Source organism: Neopsephotus bourkii, unplaced genomic scaffold, assembly GCF_033783945.1.
Source record: "Neopsephotus bourkii isolate Nb327-2 ecotype Australia unplaced genomic scaffold, CSIRO-AGI_Nbou_v1 NB_1350, whole genome shotgun sequence".
Taxonomy (NCBI): Eukaryota; Metazoa; Chordata; class Aves; order Psittaciformes; family Psittacidae; genus Neopsephotus; species Neopsephotus bourkii.
In genome coordinates this window covers 580,091-599,536 of record NW_026901829.1, presented here as the reverse complement: position 1 = coordinate 599,536, position 19,446 = coordinate 580,091, and the positions used below count along the sequence as shown (strand labels likewise).

Genomic DNA, 19,446 nt, shown 5'->3' with positions numbered 1-19,446 from the left:
TTGCAGATAGTTTTGCAAAAGGTTAGCCCTTTTTGACTTTAAAGACTAAATTCCATGCTTCACCATCAAAAACATAGAAGCTTACATCAGAAAGACACTACAGATCTAAAATCTTGCACGTGTAATGTTAAAAAGTGAAAAACCATAAAATGTAAGTGAAAACACAGGTCATTTGTAGTTTTAGAAAATCAAAATGCTTCTTCTGTTCAGAGGTATTATTACAACCATTATGGCATTTGTTATCTTACTACAACAGCTGATGGGAAAAGTGATCAAATGGTAGAAACGTTACTGGATGTAGTCTAATCCTTAATACATTATTTTATACAAATGTATCAATGTACTCTTAATAAATTATTATATATAATTTTATTAAGTTAATGCTGAAATAAGGACCTCTGAAGTAAAAAGAAATCTTTCAAGCAATAGTCACTTATGCTTGTTAAAAAAAAAATAATCATCACCTACTTCTGAATTTTACTGCAGGTTCATACTACAAGAGAGACAATTCTGGACACAACTAAGAAGAAATTTAGGGAGGACTTCCCTAATATCAGCAGAAGAGCTCTGAACTGGTAGGAATCATTTTTATATGCATGTTTTTAAGTAGGTACTACTGAAAAATATATAAAAAATATGTAAGTTCATTTCTCATGCACGAATTTCTCTATAGGATGAAAACAACAGGAACCTGCTTAGGTCAGTATAGGGCACTTTCTGCAGCTAACTTGGTAGACTCACTAGTAGAAAATGTTAAATCTTTTAAAAAACCAAGCCATTCCTACTTTCTTGGCCAAACTCTGGAAGACTTTCTCATACTTTCTACATGTAGTTGCCACTGCTTCATTCATCCAATTCTTTTAAATTCTAAGTCATAGAAGTGGGTGGAGAGAGGAACTGATTTAGTTCTGCTTACTAAGGAACTGTCTTAGTTGATAAAATTTATCAAAAGCTTGTTAGATCCCAAATAAGCCTTTTCATGTAAAGTAAATGTGAAAATGTATTTGTATTTCTCCTGTACGTTTTCTAGTCAAAGCTCCCCCTTAGAAATAGTAACCAAAACTATTGAAAAAATACGTGAATCCTCCAGATGTTTAAAAAGTACATTCATATAGCCAGCGATGTTATATTAAATACATACAGTAGTTAACTCATCTGCTTTTGCCATCTGCAGACTAGAGCAACAAGCAATGAGTTTTTTTTGACTAAAATAATGTTTCTGTAAATACATTCTGTAATTTCACTGTTCCATTTAAATTAACATAGAACTTACAGTAAGTGGCCCTAAGAGAGAGCACATTTCTGATGTCTGCCTGAAACACATGCCTTCCCGCAACACTTCCTGTCTTGCACCCATTTTTGGATATTATCACTTGTCTGACAAGAATGAGGTCAGCTAGGATTGTAAAGATATTTTACAGCAGCTGTCCACCATTTCTTTGCAAGTCCATCAGCTTTTAACTCCTTAACTGCCCCACCAAAACAGACACTGTAGTCTAGCAGGCAGAATAATGCCTTTTCAGGGTGCACAGGGTGTTGGCCACTGAGCTGTCTAAAAGTGCTTAACTAGGGAACATAAATGACTAAACTTTTCATGTGAGAAAAAAAAAAAAGCTCATGAATGAGCCACATGATGAGAAATTAAGAAGCATTACCACCTTTTCAGCAGCCAGGACCAAAATGAGATGGGGAAGCAAGACAAAACCATTTATGCAGAAGAAAGAGCAACACTGTGTTTGAAGAACAGCAGAGAAAGACAGCCAAGTTTAAAATAGTAAGGTTTATCAGCACTTTCCCAAACACACTTGGCTAAGTCTCAGCAAGTAAGACTTTATTGGTCCAGTTGCTTTCAGGACCAATAAAGCTGAACTAAACCTGTACAAGCTGCAAAGAATACTCCGAATTTACACAAAACTTACAATGTGACACAATAAACCCATCCCCAAAACTCTCACAAAACTTCCCGATGTTTTAAAACTCTCCATCTAGTGGAGTACCTCAAGGGTCAGTACTGGGACCAGTATTATTTAATATATTCATCAATGATTTAGATGAGGGAGTTGAGTGTACTATCAGCAAGTTTGTTGATAACACTAAACTGGGAGGGGTGGCCGACACACCAGAAGGCTGTGCTGCCATCCAGCGAGACCTGGACAGGCTGGAGAGTTGGGCAGGGAGTAACTTGATGAAATATAACAAGGGAAAGTGTAGAGTCCTGCATCTGGGCAGGAACAACCCCAGGTTCCAGTATAGGTTGGGGAACCACCTGTTAGAGAGCAGTGTAGGAGAGAGGGACCTGGGGGTCCTAGTGGACGACAGGATGACCATGAGCCAACACTGTGCCCTTGTGGCCAAGAAGGCCAATGGCATCCTGGGGTGTATTAGAAGGGGGGTGGTTAGTAGGTCGAGAGAGGTCCTCCTTCCCCTCTACTCTGCCCTGGTGAGACCGCATCTGGAATATTGTGTCCAGTTCTGGGCCCCGCAGTTTAAGAAGGACAGGGACCTGCTGGAGAGAGTCCAGCGCAGGGCAACTAAGATGATTAAGGGAGGGGAGCATCTCCCTTATGAGGAAAGACTGAGGGAGCTGGGTCTCTATAGTTTGGAGAAGAGGAGATTGAGGGGTGACCTTATTAGTGTATATAAATATATAAAGGGGGAGTGTCACGAGGATGGAGCCAGGCTCTTCTCAGTGGCAAACAATGATAGGACAAGGGGCAATGGGTACAAACTGGAACACAAGAGGTTCCACTTAAACTTGAGAAGAAACTTCTTCTCAGTGAGGGTGACGGAACACTGGAACAGGCTGCCCAGGGAGGTTGTGGAGTCTCCTTCTCTGGAGACATTCAAAACCTGCCTGGACAAGTTCCTGTGTAACCTTATCTAGGTGTTCCTGCTCTATCAGGGGGATTGGACTAGATGATCTTTTGAGGTCCCTTCCAATCTCTAGCGTACTGTGATACTGTGATCTTAGGTCACACAGGCTGTCAGAAACTTCTTTAATTCATTTATGAAGCTGCATTCACATAATCACTAGCATAAACTGTGTATGAATTAATCTTTCAGTAGCAAAAAATTTGATCTGTATCAATTATGCCCATATTTCCATGAAATGAGCCAGAATGTGCACCCATGTTTTACTGGCTGTGGGAGGACAGATGGAGACATACTGACACTGACTGATGATATCCGGCATACAAGCTTTACCTGTATAAAAGTTAGTGTTTTTTGTTTGTTTGGTTGGTTTTTTTTTTTATAAAGTTCCACACATGGTATAAATTTACTCCCGATCAGTTCACTGAACTGCATGGCCACCATTTCCATTTGAGAAGCTTTAAGATGATGCAAGCTTACCACATCACCAAACCAAAATTCTTTGTTGCTTTCTGACACCCTGTGTAAGAGCTGTTGAGGAGACAAGGAGAGCAGGTTTCTATCACAGCACAGTCTCTCCAGCTCAGGTACCACAGAAGGCTGTGAGAGAACAGCAGCTGGGAGCGCAGAGTATGTTTTTAAAAGGCTCAGTTACGAGACTGATAGGAGACAAAGAGACTGTGATCATGCAGCACAAATGTCCCGGTAAGGCATGATTTCCACAGCTTCTTACTTTCCTTTTGCATGATGTGTTCACAGGTGCTGTGCACATCTTCCCTCTGTTTGTACAGTGAGCCTAGCTTACATCTTGTTTCAAAGATACTGCAATGATTTTGTGATGTAAACCATGATTTAGTTACAATATTACAGTTGGTATAGTTTCAAAAGAGCAGCGTTTCTCCTTAGGCTGCGTACCACTCACACTTCGCAGGGTTTTGGCAGTGAGCAACTTAGCTCATCCATTATCATATTGCAACACTTCAGAGCAGATACCAGACCTAAGAAAGCATTTACAAACTCAGCTTGCAAATTAAAAAAAAAAAAAAACTTTCACAAAACTGATTCTGTCTTGCAAAAAGTCTCTGAATGCCCTTGGCTGCTTCTGTTCCCACCTGAGGTAGGGTGTATACGCATGTAACTCTTTATACATGTGTGTGCAGGTCTACAGGGCAATCCTCTGTGCTTTCTTCCAAATGGCAACTTTTCAAAAAGCAGTTGCCACTGTGGACCTTACTGTGTATAATAACTCAAGCAAAAGTCTGAGAAGCAAGTCAACACAAAAGAAATTGGCTCAGTTTTGCCTACAGTAAAAACCAAGCAACACAAATGCAAAAGTAAGCAACTTCCAACCACTCACCTGGCTCGAGAGTTAAATTATAGCTTCATAACACTGTACCAAGATGTGCTGCAATAAATATTATGCTGCCCTAAAGGAATTGTTGATGTCAACCTGGCATCGTCATTGTCAGTAGATCTCTTCCTGCCCCCTTTCTTTCAAACTAGCTGGGTCTCCGTGTCAAATTACAGGTTGCCTCAATGCTCTGTTCGCAACAGACTTTTTGGATGAGTTAAAACCTGATAAACAGCAATATCAACCATATGGCTCCTTTATAAAATCCCATGTTTCTGTAGTTATGGACAACTAATGGAGAAACCCTGAAAGCTTGAACTTAGTGTAACAGAAGTGAGATGAAACAAGTTGTGTCTTTTTCCCCACAAGCCATAAACATCAGTTGCATACAGCATGTTAAGACACTATAAAGGCCTAAGGGGGCATAGATAATTATCAAGATGGCTAGGATATGCTTCCTTTAAGCTGATATCATTATGTAGCATCACATCAATAGGACTGGAGTTTTATTCCTTTTTTGCTAGGTTTTAAAATATGTTGTTTGGCACAACAAAGAGGCAGATGGACTTGAGTAAGGAAAAACTGCTGTTCCCAAAGCATTTTCAAATTAACTGATCATTACATATATTTTAACTCAGTATTTTAACGGATAAAACAATTTTGTGTCAAAAATCAGTTAAGTTTTGTGGCAAGCAAAAGAGAAATTAAATAGTAATACTGTATTCTGTTATTTCTGGCATCTGACCACAATCAGTATCTCTGCCACAAGAAGCTAGATGAGCTAACAACACTCAAAGTGGGAACTGGACAAGAATGTATCTAACTATACGGACAAAATTGTCCTTTTTCATAGACTTTCCTCCTCCCTTCTGTTCTAAGCAGAAGATAGTACATTTCTGCAAATGAGATAATGAAGGAACAAGATCCACAACCAAGCTGGCAGAGCACACACATAATAGGGAATGTACATCATAGGACTCCAAGAGCTCCTATCCAGCATAAGTTGTCAGACGATGCCTTCCAGCCTGAATTTCTGAACAGATATTAAAAATTCATTTACGAAGAAATTATTTCAGAAACATTATGCCAGAGTTAAACCTTCCTGCCTTTTCAGCTCCAGAAACCTAAAAGAACCAACTCTTGAGAATTATACATTTACCAGTAATTCTATCTTTGTTATTTTAGCATAAGGGTGTACCCACAAAGTCAATGCCTTACAATTTCTATTAGCTTACATTCCCTCACTTTACAGGGTAAAGTCAACCTACTAAATATCTTAAGAATCAAGAAAGCATTTCCCAAAGCCAAAAATTAGAAGATGTACACTATTGTGTACATTTGGTTTCCAGTTGCTCTCAATTTCCTTCTTTTTCCATAGCTATAATAATTAGAATAATTATATATTTATGAGTTTATATATGTACATTATTAAAAAAATAAAAAAGAGGGAATTAATTAAATTTTAATAGACCAGAAACATTTTGGGTTTTGAAACAATTGTAAAAGCTACTGTGTTCCTGCAGGCTCAAACAACATCTCAAATTGCGCTTCTTGTGTTCTATACACATTGGCACCTAACTGCTGCAATACGGGAGACATGTTCTTTAGGGACAAATTAACTTTGATGAAACAGGGAAAAACTGTCCAACCTTAAAAGCCATTTAGATATTTTAGCTTTTACTTACTGATGAATCACTGACTTGACCTTAATCTAGCTTTATATGTCTATAATTCGCCTTTTCATGTGGCTATTGTAAGGCTTATGCACATGCATGGTGGTAAAGGGGAAAGAGGTCAGGGAAAGGAGAACAAGGGAAACTGGTTAGAAAGATTTAAGAGATGCCAATCATTGTGCAGAAAATCCAGTCTGGGAGAAACAAAAGAAAGTACAATAAAAGAAACTAACAGCTACTTCATCTGACAGGTACAGGTTAATTTAAAATGATCACAGCACCCGTCAGCAGAGAGTATCACAATAACTATCCAAAACCACTTGTTATTTGAGGCATGAAATGTTCACTAGTTTACTTAGTTAACAAAAGCAGACAGCAGCAAGAAGGAAGCCTACATCGTTCTGCCAAAGCTAACAGGAAGACAACCCCTCACAATTTGGGTCCAGATTCTGCTCTGGAAAACTACGGACCAGGAAATAAATATATATGAAGGAAAAGCTTCATAAAATCTTACAAGGACTGCAAAATAATTTCCAAAGGAATGCAGAGGAAGTCTCATCTCTTGTGGTACCTAAAAGTAGATGGAACAAAATAGTGGAAAGAAGCCCACAGAAAAAACACAGCACTGGCAGGTTGACAGGCTATATGGAATATATTTTTTCTTTCATCTCTGACTTCTATTAACATTTTTGTGGCTCTACAGGCAACCAGGTAGGACCTTTGGTTTATACTCTGTAAACACAAGCCAAAAGCCTCCCACAGTTCCATTTGGTAACGTCAGCTTAACATGCTCAAATACACACAGACTTCTGACAATGAGTCAAGTTCCCATTCAAACATAACTTATGCCAAAAAACACCCAAGATTATTTCAACTAATAAACACTTGGTTAAAAAACATGTCAAATCAGCTTGGTCTTTACATCAATTTAATTGCCTGTTACCACAACCACTGCCTAAGCCGCAGCGTGCTGCAGGAAGCACTGAAAGATAAAGCCGATTTAAAACATTCTCACAGCACTCCCCTGACTGTCATTGCTTCCCTGGTTGCATAAAGCTAAGGACTTTGCACCAGAAAAGAGATTTGCCAGCAACCAGGCTTCTGTTGTGAAATAATTTTAAGGATGTCAACATAATGACTCCTGGAGATTAGAATTTGGGACAAATACTGCACCAAAATTAAATTCTTAAAGGAAAGGACAAAGGCTTGTATCCTATCACTGTACACAGTTTCAATACCTTCTCCAAATGTTGTCCTTTGATTCAACCTTCATAGTGTCATTCTTAGAAAAGACATCTCTTCATAAGAAATATAATACTTGAAAATATGCACAGTGTTACCCCAAGTTTATACAGATGCTGTTCATTAACATATTTATTCTCTTTATAAAACTGAGACATTTGGACTTCAGATTTTTCCAAATTCCATTCCAACTCCCCTACTGCTTTTGTATACTGAGCATTAAAAAGACAACCAAAGCGAAAAATAAAAACAAAAAAAATTCAACACAAGGACACAACCAAACTGCAAAGTAACTCGTGAGATGTTTGATTTACAGATCCTGAAATCACCTTCTCCAAAACATTATTCTTTCCAGAATTTAATACAGGGTTACAGTAATGCAGAAGGCAGAGCTGGTGCGGCTAGCTCTTCCCCAAGAAACAGCATCTCTAACAGACCACTCTGACAAGCAATTAGAGAAAAGCAAGGCAAATTTCTACCAGACAGATGAAAGGAATACAGCAGACATGCATTTGACAATTAAAACACTGACTGGAATAGCAGCAGCTATAAGGATAGAGAAAAAGACTGAAATCTCTTCAGAGACTCTTCTAACACACTAAAAGCTGCTTTGCCTGAACAGGACCAAGCCACACTTGAAAGGCTAAGATAAGTGTCCCTTTTACATAAAAAGCAAGCCTTCTTCCTTTACAAGTACTATGCTGAAGCTAGCCAAGGACAAATAAACACAAAATTCACTAAAAATACTTCAGAGACAAAAGTTCTTAAGGACAACCCAGTCCAACTGAAAACACATGTATTCAAACATAATGTCCTGTCTCCATATGTATTTCTTCTTACAGAATGGTGACATGAGCTAAAATTTCATTCCCACTGTGAGATCTCTTGACGACTCATGGAAACATGAATCACTATTCTCAATGGAAAGAATGACTTGTGACAGCTGTAACTTCTGATGTTTGAAGTATCACATGGGCAAAGTCAGAGTGATTCCTTGCTGTAAATAATTAGTGAATTGCAGCAAAATGTATTTCACTACCTAGCTTTAAAGGGTAATGGAGAATTAACAGTCTAGAGTCTCACCCATGCTACAGGATAAATGCGTGAGGAAAGCCAGAGTCTAAACTAGTTCCAAAACCTTTCTGAGAGGGACCAAAAGCAGATGTTTGGACAAAGAGAACAGTGGGAGCATCAACAGAGTGAGCCTTCTCCAAGCATGCCCTCAGTTGCCATTTAAGGATTTAAGCTGCCTCCAGAACATTCTGCCAGACTACCACAATCAAACTAATCTATTAATGTCCTTGCTGAATGCACTAACACCTCAGGCCTTGGAGATAACCTGTGGTGCTGACCTCTACAGTTTGACTAGGAGCTGTGTGAGGAAGCACTTTGTTTCAATTTCGTGGTGAACTGATTCACTTAGTGTCCCTCGATTATCATGCATGAGAAAAAAGCCCCTTTGATGGCCCCATCTCTCTTCACTGCCTATAGCCAGCTAGGCTAAGCTCATATGCACAGCTAGTGTGCAAACCTTTCCACACACTCCTCTGCATATCTGAAAGCAAAAATGTATATTAAGAGATCTGATTCTGGACAAAGAATCATCTTTTTTTTATAACATGTCATAGTCTCAGCCCTTACAATTTTCCCCTCACAGTAGAGTAAGTCTGCATATGTATATACTTAGACATTTTAAAAGATTTTTTTAAAATATATATATATAAATATATAGAAGCCTTATTCGTGTACCACAGTAGGGCACAGTGATATTCAGAGGCTTCCAGATGCTCTGTTCAGTTCAACCAGCATGCACGGCTTCTCTAAAACACCATGGAATACCAACCTTGGCAGCCACTTCCCCAGAACTGTCATACACATGTATTGCCATGGGTTTCTTTCCTCCCTCCTGACATTCTCTTGTTCCTTCATCTTTCCAGGTCATCCTATTGTCCCTAGGGCAGCTGGTTAGTGGGTGCAGAGGTCCTCTGCACTCCAGCACCAAACTTGGAGCCAGGCTGGACTGCCTGCCAGGGACAGGGGGCACAGCAAGGGCCTGTGGTACCCCTAGAGCAGTGACAGCAAACACCATCATTCCAGACAGTTAGAATCATAGAATGACAGAATGGTTAGTGTTGGGAAGGACCTAACAGCTCATCTAGCTCCAACCCCACTGCAGGCAGGGACACCTCCCACTGGACCCAGGTTGCTCAAGGCCCCGTCCAACATGAACACTGCCAGGGATGGAGCATTCACAACTTCCTTGTGCAGCTTGTTCCAGTACCTCACTACCCTGACGGCAAAGAACTTCTTTGTATCTAACCTGAATATTCCCTGTTTAAACCCATTACCCCTTGTCCTATCACTACAGTCCCTGATTAAGAGTCTCTCTCCAGCATCCTTGTAGGCTCTAGTTGATGGCTGAAACATTGTCTTTGTTGTACCTGCCAAGCCATGAAGCAGATGACCAGGTCCATGCTTAACAAGGCAGCTGCAAATTCGACAAAGCTGTTTCTTACAAATACTGTACAAGCCCCTTGGGAAGGCAGCCTTAAATCTCCACAGGGTTACGTCTTGCACAGGTGGCCTGTATAACTTCACAGGATCCTGTTCTTAAATTTTTTTCAAAGCCTGCTCACTACATTTATTACTGTAATTCTGACTAAGCCTCCAAACTATTTTTATGGGCCCTGAACAACAGTAATCATTTAGGATCAAGTTCAACCTGCTAAACTGAATTATATCTAGTTCAGGGCCTTAAAACCCCACATCTCTGACAAATCCTGTTGATCACAACACATACAGGATATTAACTGGATAATGTTGATTTACGAGATATATGAGAAACACCACAAGAACAAGAATTTGCTATAAGGTTTTGTCATCACTCAGACCCCTAAGAAATGCAGTGGATTTTAATACCCTCTTAGCAACAACTTCATTTTGAAATGTGCAATGCAGATGTGGTAAGGTAAAGATGATCAGGTTTGTGAATAATGACTCATCAATTTTTTCAGTGTCATTTAAGAAAACTGGCTAGGACCTAACAGTACATTACAAAGTTGTACATATCATTCTTCAAATAAAGCAACACCTGTGTGGCTAAATAGGGAATTGCTGGGTATGCTGAAGTGGAAGAGGAGAGTTTACAGGTCATGGAAGGAAGGGCTGGCCACTTGGGAGGAATATAAGGCTGCTGCTAGAGGATGTAGGAAAGCAGCTAGGATGACTAAGGCCTCATCGGAATTAAAGCTGGCGAGAGGGGTCAAGGACAGCAGAAAGAGCTTCTTCAAATACATGGCAGATAAAACTAACACCAGAGGCAATGTAGGCCCGCTGATGAACGGGACAGGTGCCCTGGTGACCGAAGATACAGAGATGGCAGAGTTACTGAATGCCTTCTTTGTCTCTGTCTACTCTGCCGGAGGCAGTCCTGAAGAGCCCTGTACCGCTGAGACCTCAGATGAAGACGGGTCAACGGAGCGGTCTGCCTTAGTCGATGAAGAATGGGTTAGAGACCAGTTGAGCAATCTGGACATCCATAAATCCATGGGTCCAGATGGGATGCACCCGCGGGTGCTGAGGGAACTGGCGGAGGTCATTGCTAGACCGCTCTCCATCATCTTTACCAAGTCTTGGGAAACGGGAGAGGTGCCTGAGGACTGGAGGAAAGCAAATGTCACTTCTGTCTTCAAAAAGGGCAAGAAGGAGGACCCGGGTAACTACAGACTGGTCAGCCTCACCTCCATTCCTGGGAAAGTGATAGAACACCTTATCCTTGGTGCCATCTTAAGGCATATCAAGGATAAGAGGGTTATGAGGGGCAGTCAACATGGCTTCACCAAGGGGAAGTCATGCTTGACCAATCTCATAGCCTTTTATGAGGAAATAACACGGTGGATGGATGATGGTAGAGCGGTGGATGTGGTCTACCTTGACTTCAGCAAAGCATTTGACACAGTCTCCTACAGCATCCTTGCAGCTAAATTGAGGAAGTGTGGTCTGGATGATCGGGTAGTGAGGTGGACTGTGAACTGGCTGAAGGAGAGAAGCCAGAGAGTTGTAGTCTATGGGGCGGAGTCTAGTTGGAGGCCTGTATCTAGTGGAGTGCCTCAAGGGTCAGTACTGGGACCAGTATTATTGAATATATTCATCAATGATTTAGATGAGGGAATTGAGTGTACTATCAGCAAGTTTGCTGATGACACTAAGCTGGGAGGGGTGGCCGACACGCCAGAAGGCTGTGCTGCCATCCAGTGAGACCTGGACAGGCTGGAGAGTTGGGCGGGGAATAACTTGATGAGATATAACAAGGGAAAGTGTAGAGTCCTGCATCTGGGCAGGAACAACCCCAGGTTCCAGTATAGGTTGGGGAACCACCTGTTAGAGAGCAGTGTAGGAGAGAGGGACCTGGGGGTCCTAGTGGACGACAGGATGACCACGAGCCAACACTGTGCCCTTGTGGCCAAGAAGGCCAATGGCATCCTGGGGTGTATTAGAAGGGGGGTGGTTAGTAGGTCGAGAGAGGTCCTCTTTCCCCTCTACTCTGCCCTGGTGAGACCGCATCTGGAATATTGTGTCCAGTTCTGGGCCCCGCAGTTTAAGAAGGACAGGGACCTGCTGGAGAGAGTCCAGCGCAGGGCAACTAAGATCATTAAGGGAGTGGAGCATCTCCCTTATGAGGAAAGACTGAGGGAGCTGGGTCTCTATAGTTTGGAGAAGAGGAGATTGAGGGGTGACCTTATTAGTGTATATAAATATATAAAGGCGGAGTGTCACGAGGATGGAGCCAGGCTCTTCTCAGTGGCAAACAATGATAGGACAAGGGGCAATGAGTACAAACTGGAACACAAGAGGTTCCACTTAAACTTGAGAAGAAACTTCTTCTCAGTGAGGGTGACGGAACACTGGAACAGGCTGCCCAGGGAGGTTGTGGAGTCTCCTTCTCTGGAGACATTCAAAACCTGCCTGGACACGTTCCTGTGTAACCTTATCTAGGTGTTCCTGCTCCGGCAGGGGGATTGGACTAGATGATCTTTTGAGGTCCCTTCCAATCTCTAACATACTGTGATACTGTGATTTGCAAAAGGCTATTTTCATTGTATCAAAAAAAAAAAAAAAGACTGAAGATTTTACTTAACTCTTTTGATGAGCAGAAAAAAAAAAACCCAACAAAAATCAAGATATTTGACTTATTTGAAGGGCAACTTAAAACTACTCAAATTTAATTCCATTTCTTGAAACAAGAGGCACTACTATTTACTGTTGAAACATTTGTCCAGAGCCATGTACACTGTAAAGAAATCACTAACTAACCTTAAAGAGACGGGTTTCAACTCTGCAGCTCTAATTTGCAGCTCTAATTTGCAAGAAGCTGAAGTTATGACAAAAACAATTTCACTATGCAAATGCTCTGAAGATAAACACACAATTGTCTTCATCTCATGCCAGCTAAGAAATTAACTATGAACCTGTAAGAAATCACAGCAATACCATTTTAAATACCAGTGTTATGAGCCACAATCTACCTCAGAAAACCATATATATGCATTTCTTGCTTGTTTTCCTTCACTTCAACCCTAAAAAGCCGAACTGGGCAGTAGTTTTACTTTTCAGGTATGATGAATATACCATTCCCTCTCCCATTTAGTTTTATGTTTGTTGGGTTTCTTTGTGGGTTTTGATTGGTTGGTTGGGTTTTCTCCTCATTCTCTTCAAGGCTACATGGTAAGAAAATGATTAAAACTTTAAGGAGAAAACATCTTGCTGTCTCTAGATCTTTAAATAATGAATATGCTTGTTTTAACAACAGACCTTTAGAAATGCTACATTTTGTGACTGGCCAGACTATACTTAAAAAAAAATGCATGTAGTCTGAGTTATACTAGCAGCATAATTAGCATATTAGTTATGTTACACAACGGTCCCCAACTCTGTAATCCAGTCTCAGTCACATGCAGCCCCACAGACTTTAATGCACAAGGAAAGCTTGCAGAATCCTACCATGTGCACTCTGATGTTTACCAGGCATTTGGTATTAAATGATGCAGGACATATTTTAAAGCCTTTCATTTAAAAGCCTTTCCTTTATCTCCAGAAATTTATATGAGCAGAAAACCTAACATTCTGGTGTCAGAAGAGTGTTAGGATCTCTGATCACTCCTCCAATAGAATCGCTTACACATAGAACAACTAGCTATTCAGGGCTGTGTATTGTCTCAATCAAGGTAAATTAACTCCAGTGTTAACACTCTTTAAATACTTACTCATTCAAACCAGAATTGATTGGAAGAGTGCTAAGAAAAATTATCCTCTTAGAGAAAGAATGTAAACACTATGGGAACCTAAGATCACTACACACACCTGCTGTGTGTTAAAATGACTCCTTTACAACCACTCAAAAATCAAACGAGGGGCTGCTTTGGAATTACTACTTTTTCTGATGTTAAGCAAATGTTCACAAGCAAACTTACATGTTTTTTAAACTGTGTCCTGGAGAGATGTGTGCACCTATGTAACACAGAATTAGGAGGATATGTTCAGAAGATAAGGTCCACAGGTACTTTAAGAAATGGCATTAACCCCTGACTTAATGTATAACAAATTAGCACTATTTATGTGCAAAGTGTCATGGTGCTCTCAGGAGCTAAATATTAGCTCCAGATTAATTTCAGTAAAGTCTTAATACAAGGCAGCCCTAAGGAGGCCCTCTGTGCCTGGAGGATATGACTCACTGCTTCTCTAGGAAGGACTTGCATGTTAAAGGTAAACATTTATAGTCACCTACCCATACCCTCCCTAACACACCTAAAAAGCTGCAGACCTGTTCTCAGCTGCCAAGAAAACACAAGTAGGAACACAATAAAATTGCTACTGAGATAAAAAAAAGCAACCCTAACACCACCCTCCTGACAGATCAACCCATTTATGATGCCTAGTGTTCAGGGAGCAGGCTCCTTCCCAAATCTTCCCATAATTCCAGGGCTAAAGAGAGGCAGCAAAAAGGTCCCTACTGCATCCCCTGTGTCTTACCTTGCCTCCACCTACTTCCACGGTGCTTGTCACTGGACATCACAGAGGCAGGTGGACAAGCTTTCTGTCAAGTCTTTCCAGCACCAACATGCATGTAACAGAGCTCCAGCAAAATATAGGACAACTGATGAAAGCAACTAAGCTTGACAATACAAAGACTGATATAATGTTAATTACCCTTCTTTCAAAAGGTTAATCAGGTGTTTGAACTGACCTTTTCAGATAGTTCTTTACATGGGTGGGGATGGGGAAGAAGGCGTCCAGGCTTTAGTGTGTTCCCTTAGGACCTCTCTGAACATCAGACCCTTATATTTATATACATGCATCATTTATGTCTGCAAAATCCCTTTCCTCAGCTGCCACTAGCAACTGGGCTAGCAACTGGCCACAGCTATATTTTATTTGAACAAGGGTTAAAACAAAGAGAGGAACAAACAACAGTATGTGCTTTAAGTCACCTCTTGAGCACGCCTTGCCCTTCCCCTCCAAGGATTCAGCTACAGTATAATCAAAACCAGGGTGAAGTCACAGCTGCAGACACAAATCAACATTTGCTTTTACATACAAACCTCATGTAGCAAAATTGCGGGGTCCTTATGTAGCAATGAAAGGAATATATGACTTCTCTCCATTCGTCCTATGCCGAAGTACAGATCATGGCCTCAAGACCAAATTTCAAACAAGGGGAAGATAGGGCTGAGGAGAAGAAAGCACAGGCAGGGACACAGATGAGGTACATCTACTTGTCTCACTGACCTCCATTCCACTTCTTTTTCTGTGAAGAGGCAATTTAACTTGACTGATTTTAAGAAATTTCCTATTATAAAGCTGTTGTTGCCAGTGCATTTTTATTGCATTTGCCAAAGTTGCGTCATCAGAACAGGGTATATTCCTACAGGAGCAGAAGGTCCAAAACCATAAGCCATGATAATAAATAATACCAAATGCTGTGGCTAGTAAAACCTGTAATTTGAACATGTACAAAAATTAATTTCACTATGTATAGTTACTATTAAAAGAGTGCTTTTCACATTTTCCTGGCAGACACAGTTACCAATGAATATGAACAATACGAAAAAATAATAAGCCATCACTCAAAGTCAGAATTTGACTTTGGCTTATTTAAGGCAATAAACAATCTTAATGAAAAAAGATTCTTCAAAGAAATAAAGAACTACAAAGTTGACTTGAGAATCTACCAGGAAGCTCATGTTTCCTTTGTGCTCATTTGTGTGGAGGTGAACAAGCACCAGATAATGAAAAAAATCCTGCTGCCGCAAAATCAACAGGTAAGAACAAGTAAGAACAAAAGAATTAAACACAATGAAAACAACAAAAAGCCTCCAAAACAACAAAAAGAAATACACATTCCTGTTGGGAAAAGAGATTTTTGATTCAAAATACTGATTTAACACTGACCTCCACTTCCACCAAAGCCTAGAAATTAAAGTTTTCTACATTTCTTAGGAGCACCTTGTGACTCTAGGGCACTCTTGTCAAAAACATGCAACTTGTCACCATAAATCACAGCAAGAGCCCACAGGCAGCAGCATATGTGGAGTTAGATGAGGAGTTTACAAGGCACTGTACTGAGCCAGGACTCCTAGCTCAGAGGTGAGGAGAGAATTCATGCCATTCACCCAGATGTCAGCATCCCTTCACTAACACCAGGAACCTAAAACCTCTGTCCCATAGGAAATAAGATCTCATCTGTATAGAAAGGTTACAGTGAGCAGACTGGAGATCTGAAAGATTTTGCTTCCATTAAACTCCTGGGAAAGAATGATTTAGGATATTTATCTGATTTATCCAAATTTTTCTTTTGGATATTAAATATGGAGAAAGTGGGTGTGGGGAGTGGGGAAAGGAATCTTCCATGGCTATCTACATGTTGCTATTTTGTAGCTGCAGCTGGAAAATACCAGAGCTGATTTCTTGAAAAACTAAATATTATCAGTCAGAAAAAATGTTAGCCTGCTGTTAAATACTTAGGTAATGCCATTAATGAGACAAGAAAGCAAGGAGAAAATAATGTGATATCACACTGCTTTTGTACTACAGAATACAAATAAAAATTCAGTATTTCTTCAACACAGGAACACAAAGTACCAAATTGCAGAATGCAATAAAGACTTGAACCTTAGTATACATAAGGAAAACCCAGTCCACAGCTAAAAGAAAATAGTAAAAGCTAGAAAAAAAAACCCCACAATCTTGAGTGACTTAATTTCTGATCAGAAAATCCGAAGATTACTGTCTGATTTCTAGATTGTAGCAGAATGTAATAATGTATGGGGACAGTATGAAAAAGTTTGGCTTAAAACAAACAACAATCAAAACCACCACTACCCCTCAAAAAAAAAGCCCCAAACAAAAACGCAAACCAACTCAGAAATCCTAGGTTTAGATACAAGCCTAAAGTCCTACCTAGTCCTTGTTCATAGATGCTTCGTGCCAGCATGACAAAACCAGTAAAATTCTTCAAAAGAGAAATGCTGTTCTGAACAGCTTCTATGAGTTAAGTACTGATATCAGACAGCACTTAAAGAATTGGTCTGAAGTACAAAAGGTGAAATTCATGAAGGCAAACAGACAGGGCTTAGGAAAAAAAGAGAAATTAAGCTATTTTCCACAAAGCTGTCTAAAGGTGGGGAATTCCACATCAGGGAGAAGTTTACAGAATTTCAAAGCTTGGCTAATATGTTTTCTGTGTTGCTTAGATGCGAAAAACAGACAAAAAGAGATTTCTGGACAAATCAAACTGATACCAAGCAAGCAAACAAACAGACAAAAAAATCAGACCTACAATTGCTGTGAAAGCCTTATCTGGACATTTCACGTAACTCCAATAGCCACAAAAGAAGATAAAATTGTGTATTTTAAAATATCAATCAACTCATTCTTATAAAGAAATCCTAAACATGGACTGCTAAAGACAACTGTCTGAAGTAGGGCTTCCCATACAATATAGTGGGAAAAATAGCAGGGTTGGTTTTGAAAAGCTATTTTATTCATGTCTGTCTTGGTAAAATCAGTGCACCTGTGGATTCCCCCACCTCGTCCTTCTCCAAACAAGGCATCTCTTCTTGGAGCAGGTTGCAAATGATCAAATCAATGGAATAATGATCTTGATTATCCTAGCCAACTCTACAGACATGAGTTCACAAGAGAGGCAGCCATGCAGCTTCCTCAGATGTTAAGAGACTTTTGATCTTTCTTTGAAGAAACTTTTCTCAGGATATGTAAAAGTCTGTGGTTTATTTTCATGTGTGGGGAAAAGCAACAATGAGGTGAACACTCCCACACAAAAAATGTCTCACAAAAGCTATGCTTGTCAAAAATACCCTTGAAGAAAATTAATATATACTCACTTTGAAGGTATACATTTTTATTCTCTAGTCCTCACTGTGGTTTCAGATGCCTATTTCATGACTCATGGATGTATGCAAACACCAACCAGATTAAAAAAAAATAAAAAATAGAAATGGGCATGGCTGCAAGGGTTAAGAAATATGGGTCCTGGATACCCAGATCAATTACCATGGGATAAGAAATTAACTTACACTAAGTATCATGTACCAGATAGTCCTTGCTTACTAGCCATACATATTCCACTGAAAACAAAAGCAAGGTGTTTCAGCTGTGTACTACTGCTCTTTTGCTGAAAGCTTATAAAAGACCATTTATTTTGTATTTGCCACATGCACCAAAGAACAAAAGAATTACAGAGACACATACTTAGTACATAAATACATGTTGTACATGTGCATATGGAGACACACAGAAAGTGAAATACAAGAACTACCATTGCTTTCTTCCTTCTCTTTCGCCCCTCAGCTGTATAGCTAATAATATCGTAACATTCTATTTCTTCAGTTAGATACTCTTTAGCGAACTGTGATTTTAGGCTGCTTTTCAAAATGAAGTTGCACTATGTTACCAGCATGTTTAAGGACACACAAGAAGACTGTTGGTCACAATCACTTCTTTGCCAGAGACAATTTGTCTTTCATCAGAAAGGAGGGACCATATTATAATAGATACACTGGCCTCTGAAGTGGTGTTTGTACGCGTGCATGTGTATGTGTAGGGAAAGATAATTACTGAAGTCAGAGATGTAAAAATTCCAGCATACTGTACGAGCTACTTTTGTCTTCTTTTTCTTATAGACTTCTCTTCATAAAATTTGTAGTTTGCTTCTCAATAATTTGAAAAATAGTTTTAAAATTAAGAGACCTATTATGCTATCAAAAACATTGTAAGAAAAACCTTTAATTAATAGTACTTTTAATTCCACTTAGATTATTAATATAGAACATTAAGAGTTCGCATTTTGGGGTGACAGGAAGGTCCAGAAGTGGGAGGGAACACTATGAAAAAAGGGACTTTTTTTTTTTTTCTCTTAATTATATTTTTTTTAACCTGGTATCACAAAACTCACCTTGAAATATTTATAAGGTTACCACACTGGTAACAGGATTTTGGCTATAACAGGTCTGATGAGGACAGCAAATTAAGTATGGGGAACAGTGTATATTATTGCAGGTTGCCCATTTATCAAAAGCATGTTCAAGCAAGGGCACATACCTGCCAGCCAGGAGAGACAAGCAAACACATTGCTTGTGAGCATTGTGAGCATTTAGAGAGCCTTGTGCAGGGAGAAACTTTTACTGGATTTTAAACTCTGCCAAAACTGTCATGTACTTGCACAAAAGCACCGAGTTGCTGAGCAACACGTTCAGATAGGTTTGCACCAAGTTTGTCATAAGAATATACTAATCTTGACCAGGACCTCTATAAGATTTTGATTAGTTAGTCTTTAGTAGAGAAAGGGGAGAGGAAAAGCCAGAAATGGAAGTATTGAGAGGTGCATGGATCTCATACGAAAGAATCAAAGATGAGATAGAGATGTGTAAAAGCTAGATCAGGTCAGTAACCTGCCGAACATAAACCAAGAGCCAATAAAAACCCTCAGTAAAGTTTCAAGCCTCTCTGCCCCCAACCCAAAAAAAACCCCAAAACCCAAACTGAAATACCCCCCAAATAAACCACAAACTACACTATTCAGTAGGCAGAAGGTGTGTGACCTACCATACAGTAAATTCTGGCCTGTTCTGAAACTCCAAACCTAAAACCACTTGGTTTTGTTTTTTTCCTTTCTGTTTTCAATCTTGCATATTGTTATTTTACAAATAGATATATAGTCCCTCCTCAAGTCCTCAAATACCCTGCTCTAGGTATTGCCTAGGGGATTTACAGAAACATGCTATGCAAAATGTA

The 19,446-nt window shown here is 39.8% G+C and overlaps 2 protein-coding genes across 8 annotated transcripts in view; one reads left to right on the top strand and one right to left on the bottom strand.

Annotated features, from left to right (window-relative positions):
- The window catches only part of CMSS1 (cms1 ribosomal small subunit homolog), a 242,367-nt gene that overhangs the window by 126,446 nt on the left and 96,475 nt on the right, over positions 1 to 19,446 (bottom strand). The gene's annotated exons all lie outside the window — the stretch shown is intronic.
- FILIP1L (filamin A interacting protein 1 like) overlaps positions 1 to 19,446 on the top strand; it is a 162,217-nt gene that overhangs the window by 49,811 nt on the left and 92,960 nt on the right. For 2 of the 6 annotated variants that reach the window (XM_061366572.1, XM_061366578.1), the window contains exon 2: positions 487 to 575. The exons of 2 other annotated variants lie outside the window; for them this stretch is intronic. The gene's annotated coding sequence lies outside the window, so the exon portion shown is untranslated. Of the gene's footprint in view, positions 1 to 486; positions 576 to 13,341; positions 13,362 to 15,436; positions 15,456 to 19,446 lie in introns of those variants that run through there. 2 more of the 6 variants (XM_061366575.1, XM_061366576.1) reach the window with 2 other exon arrangements.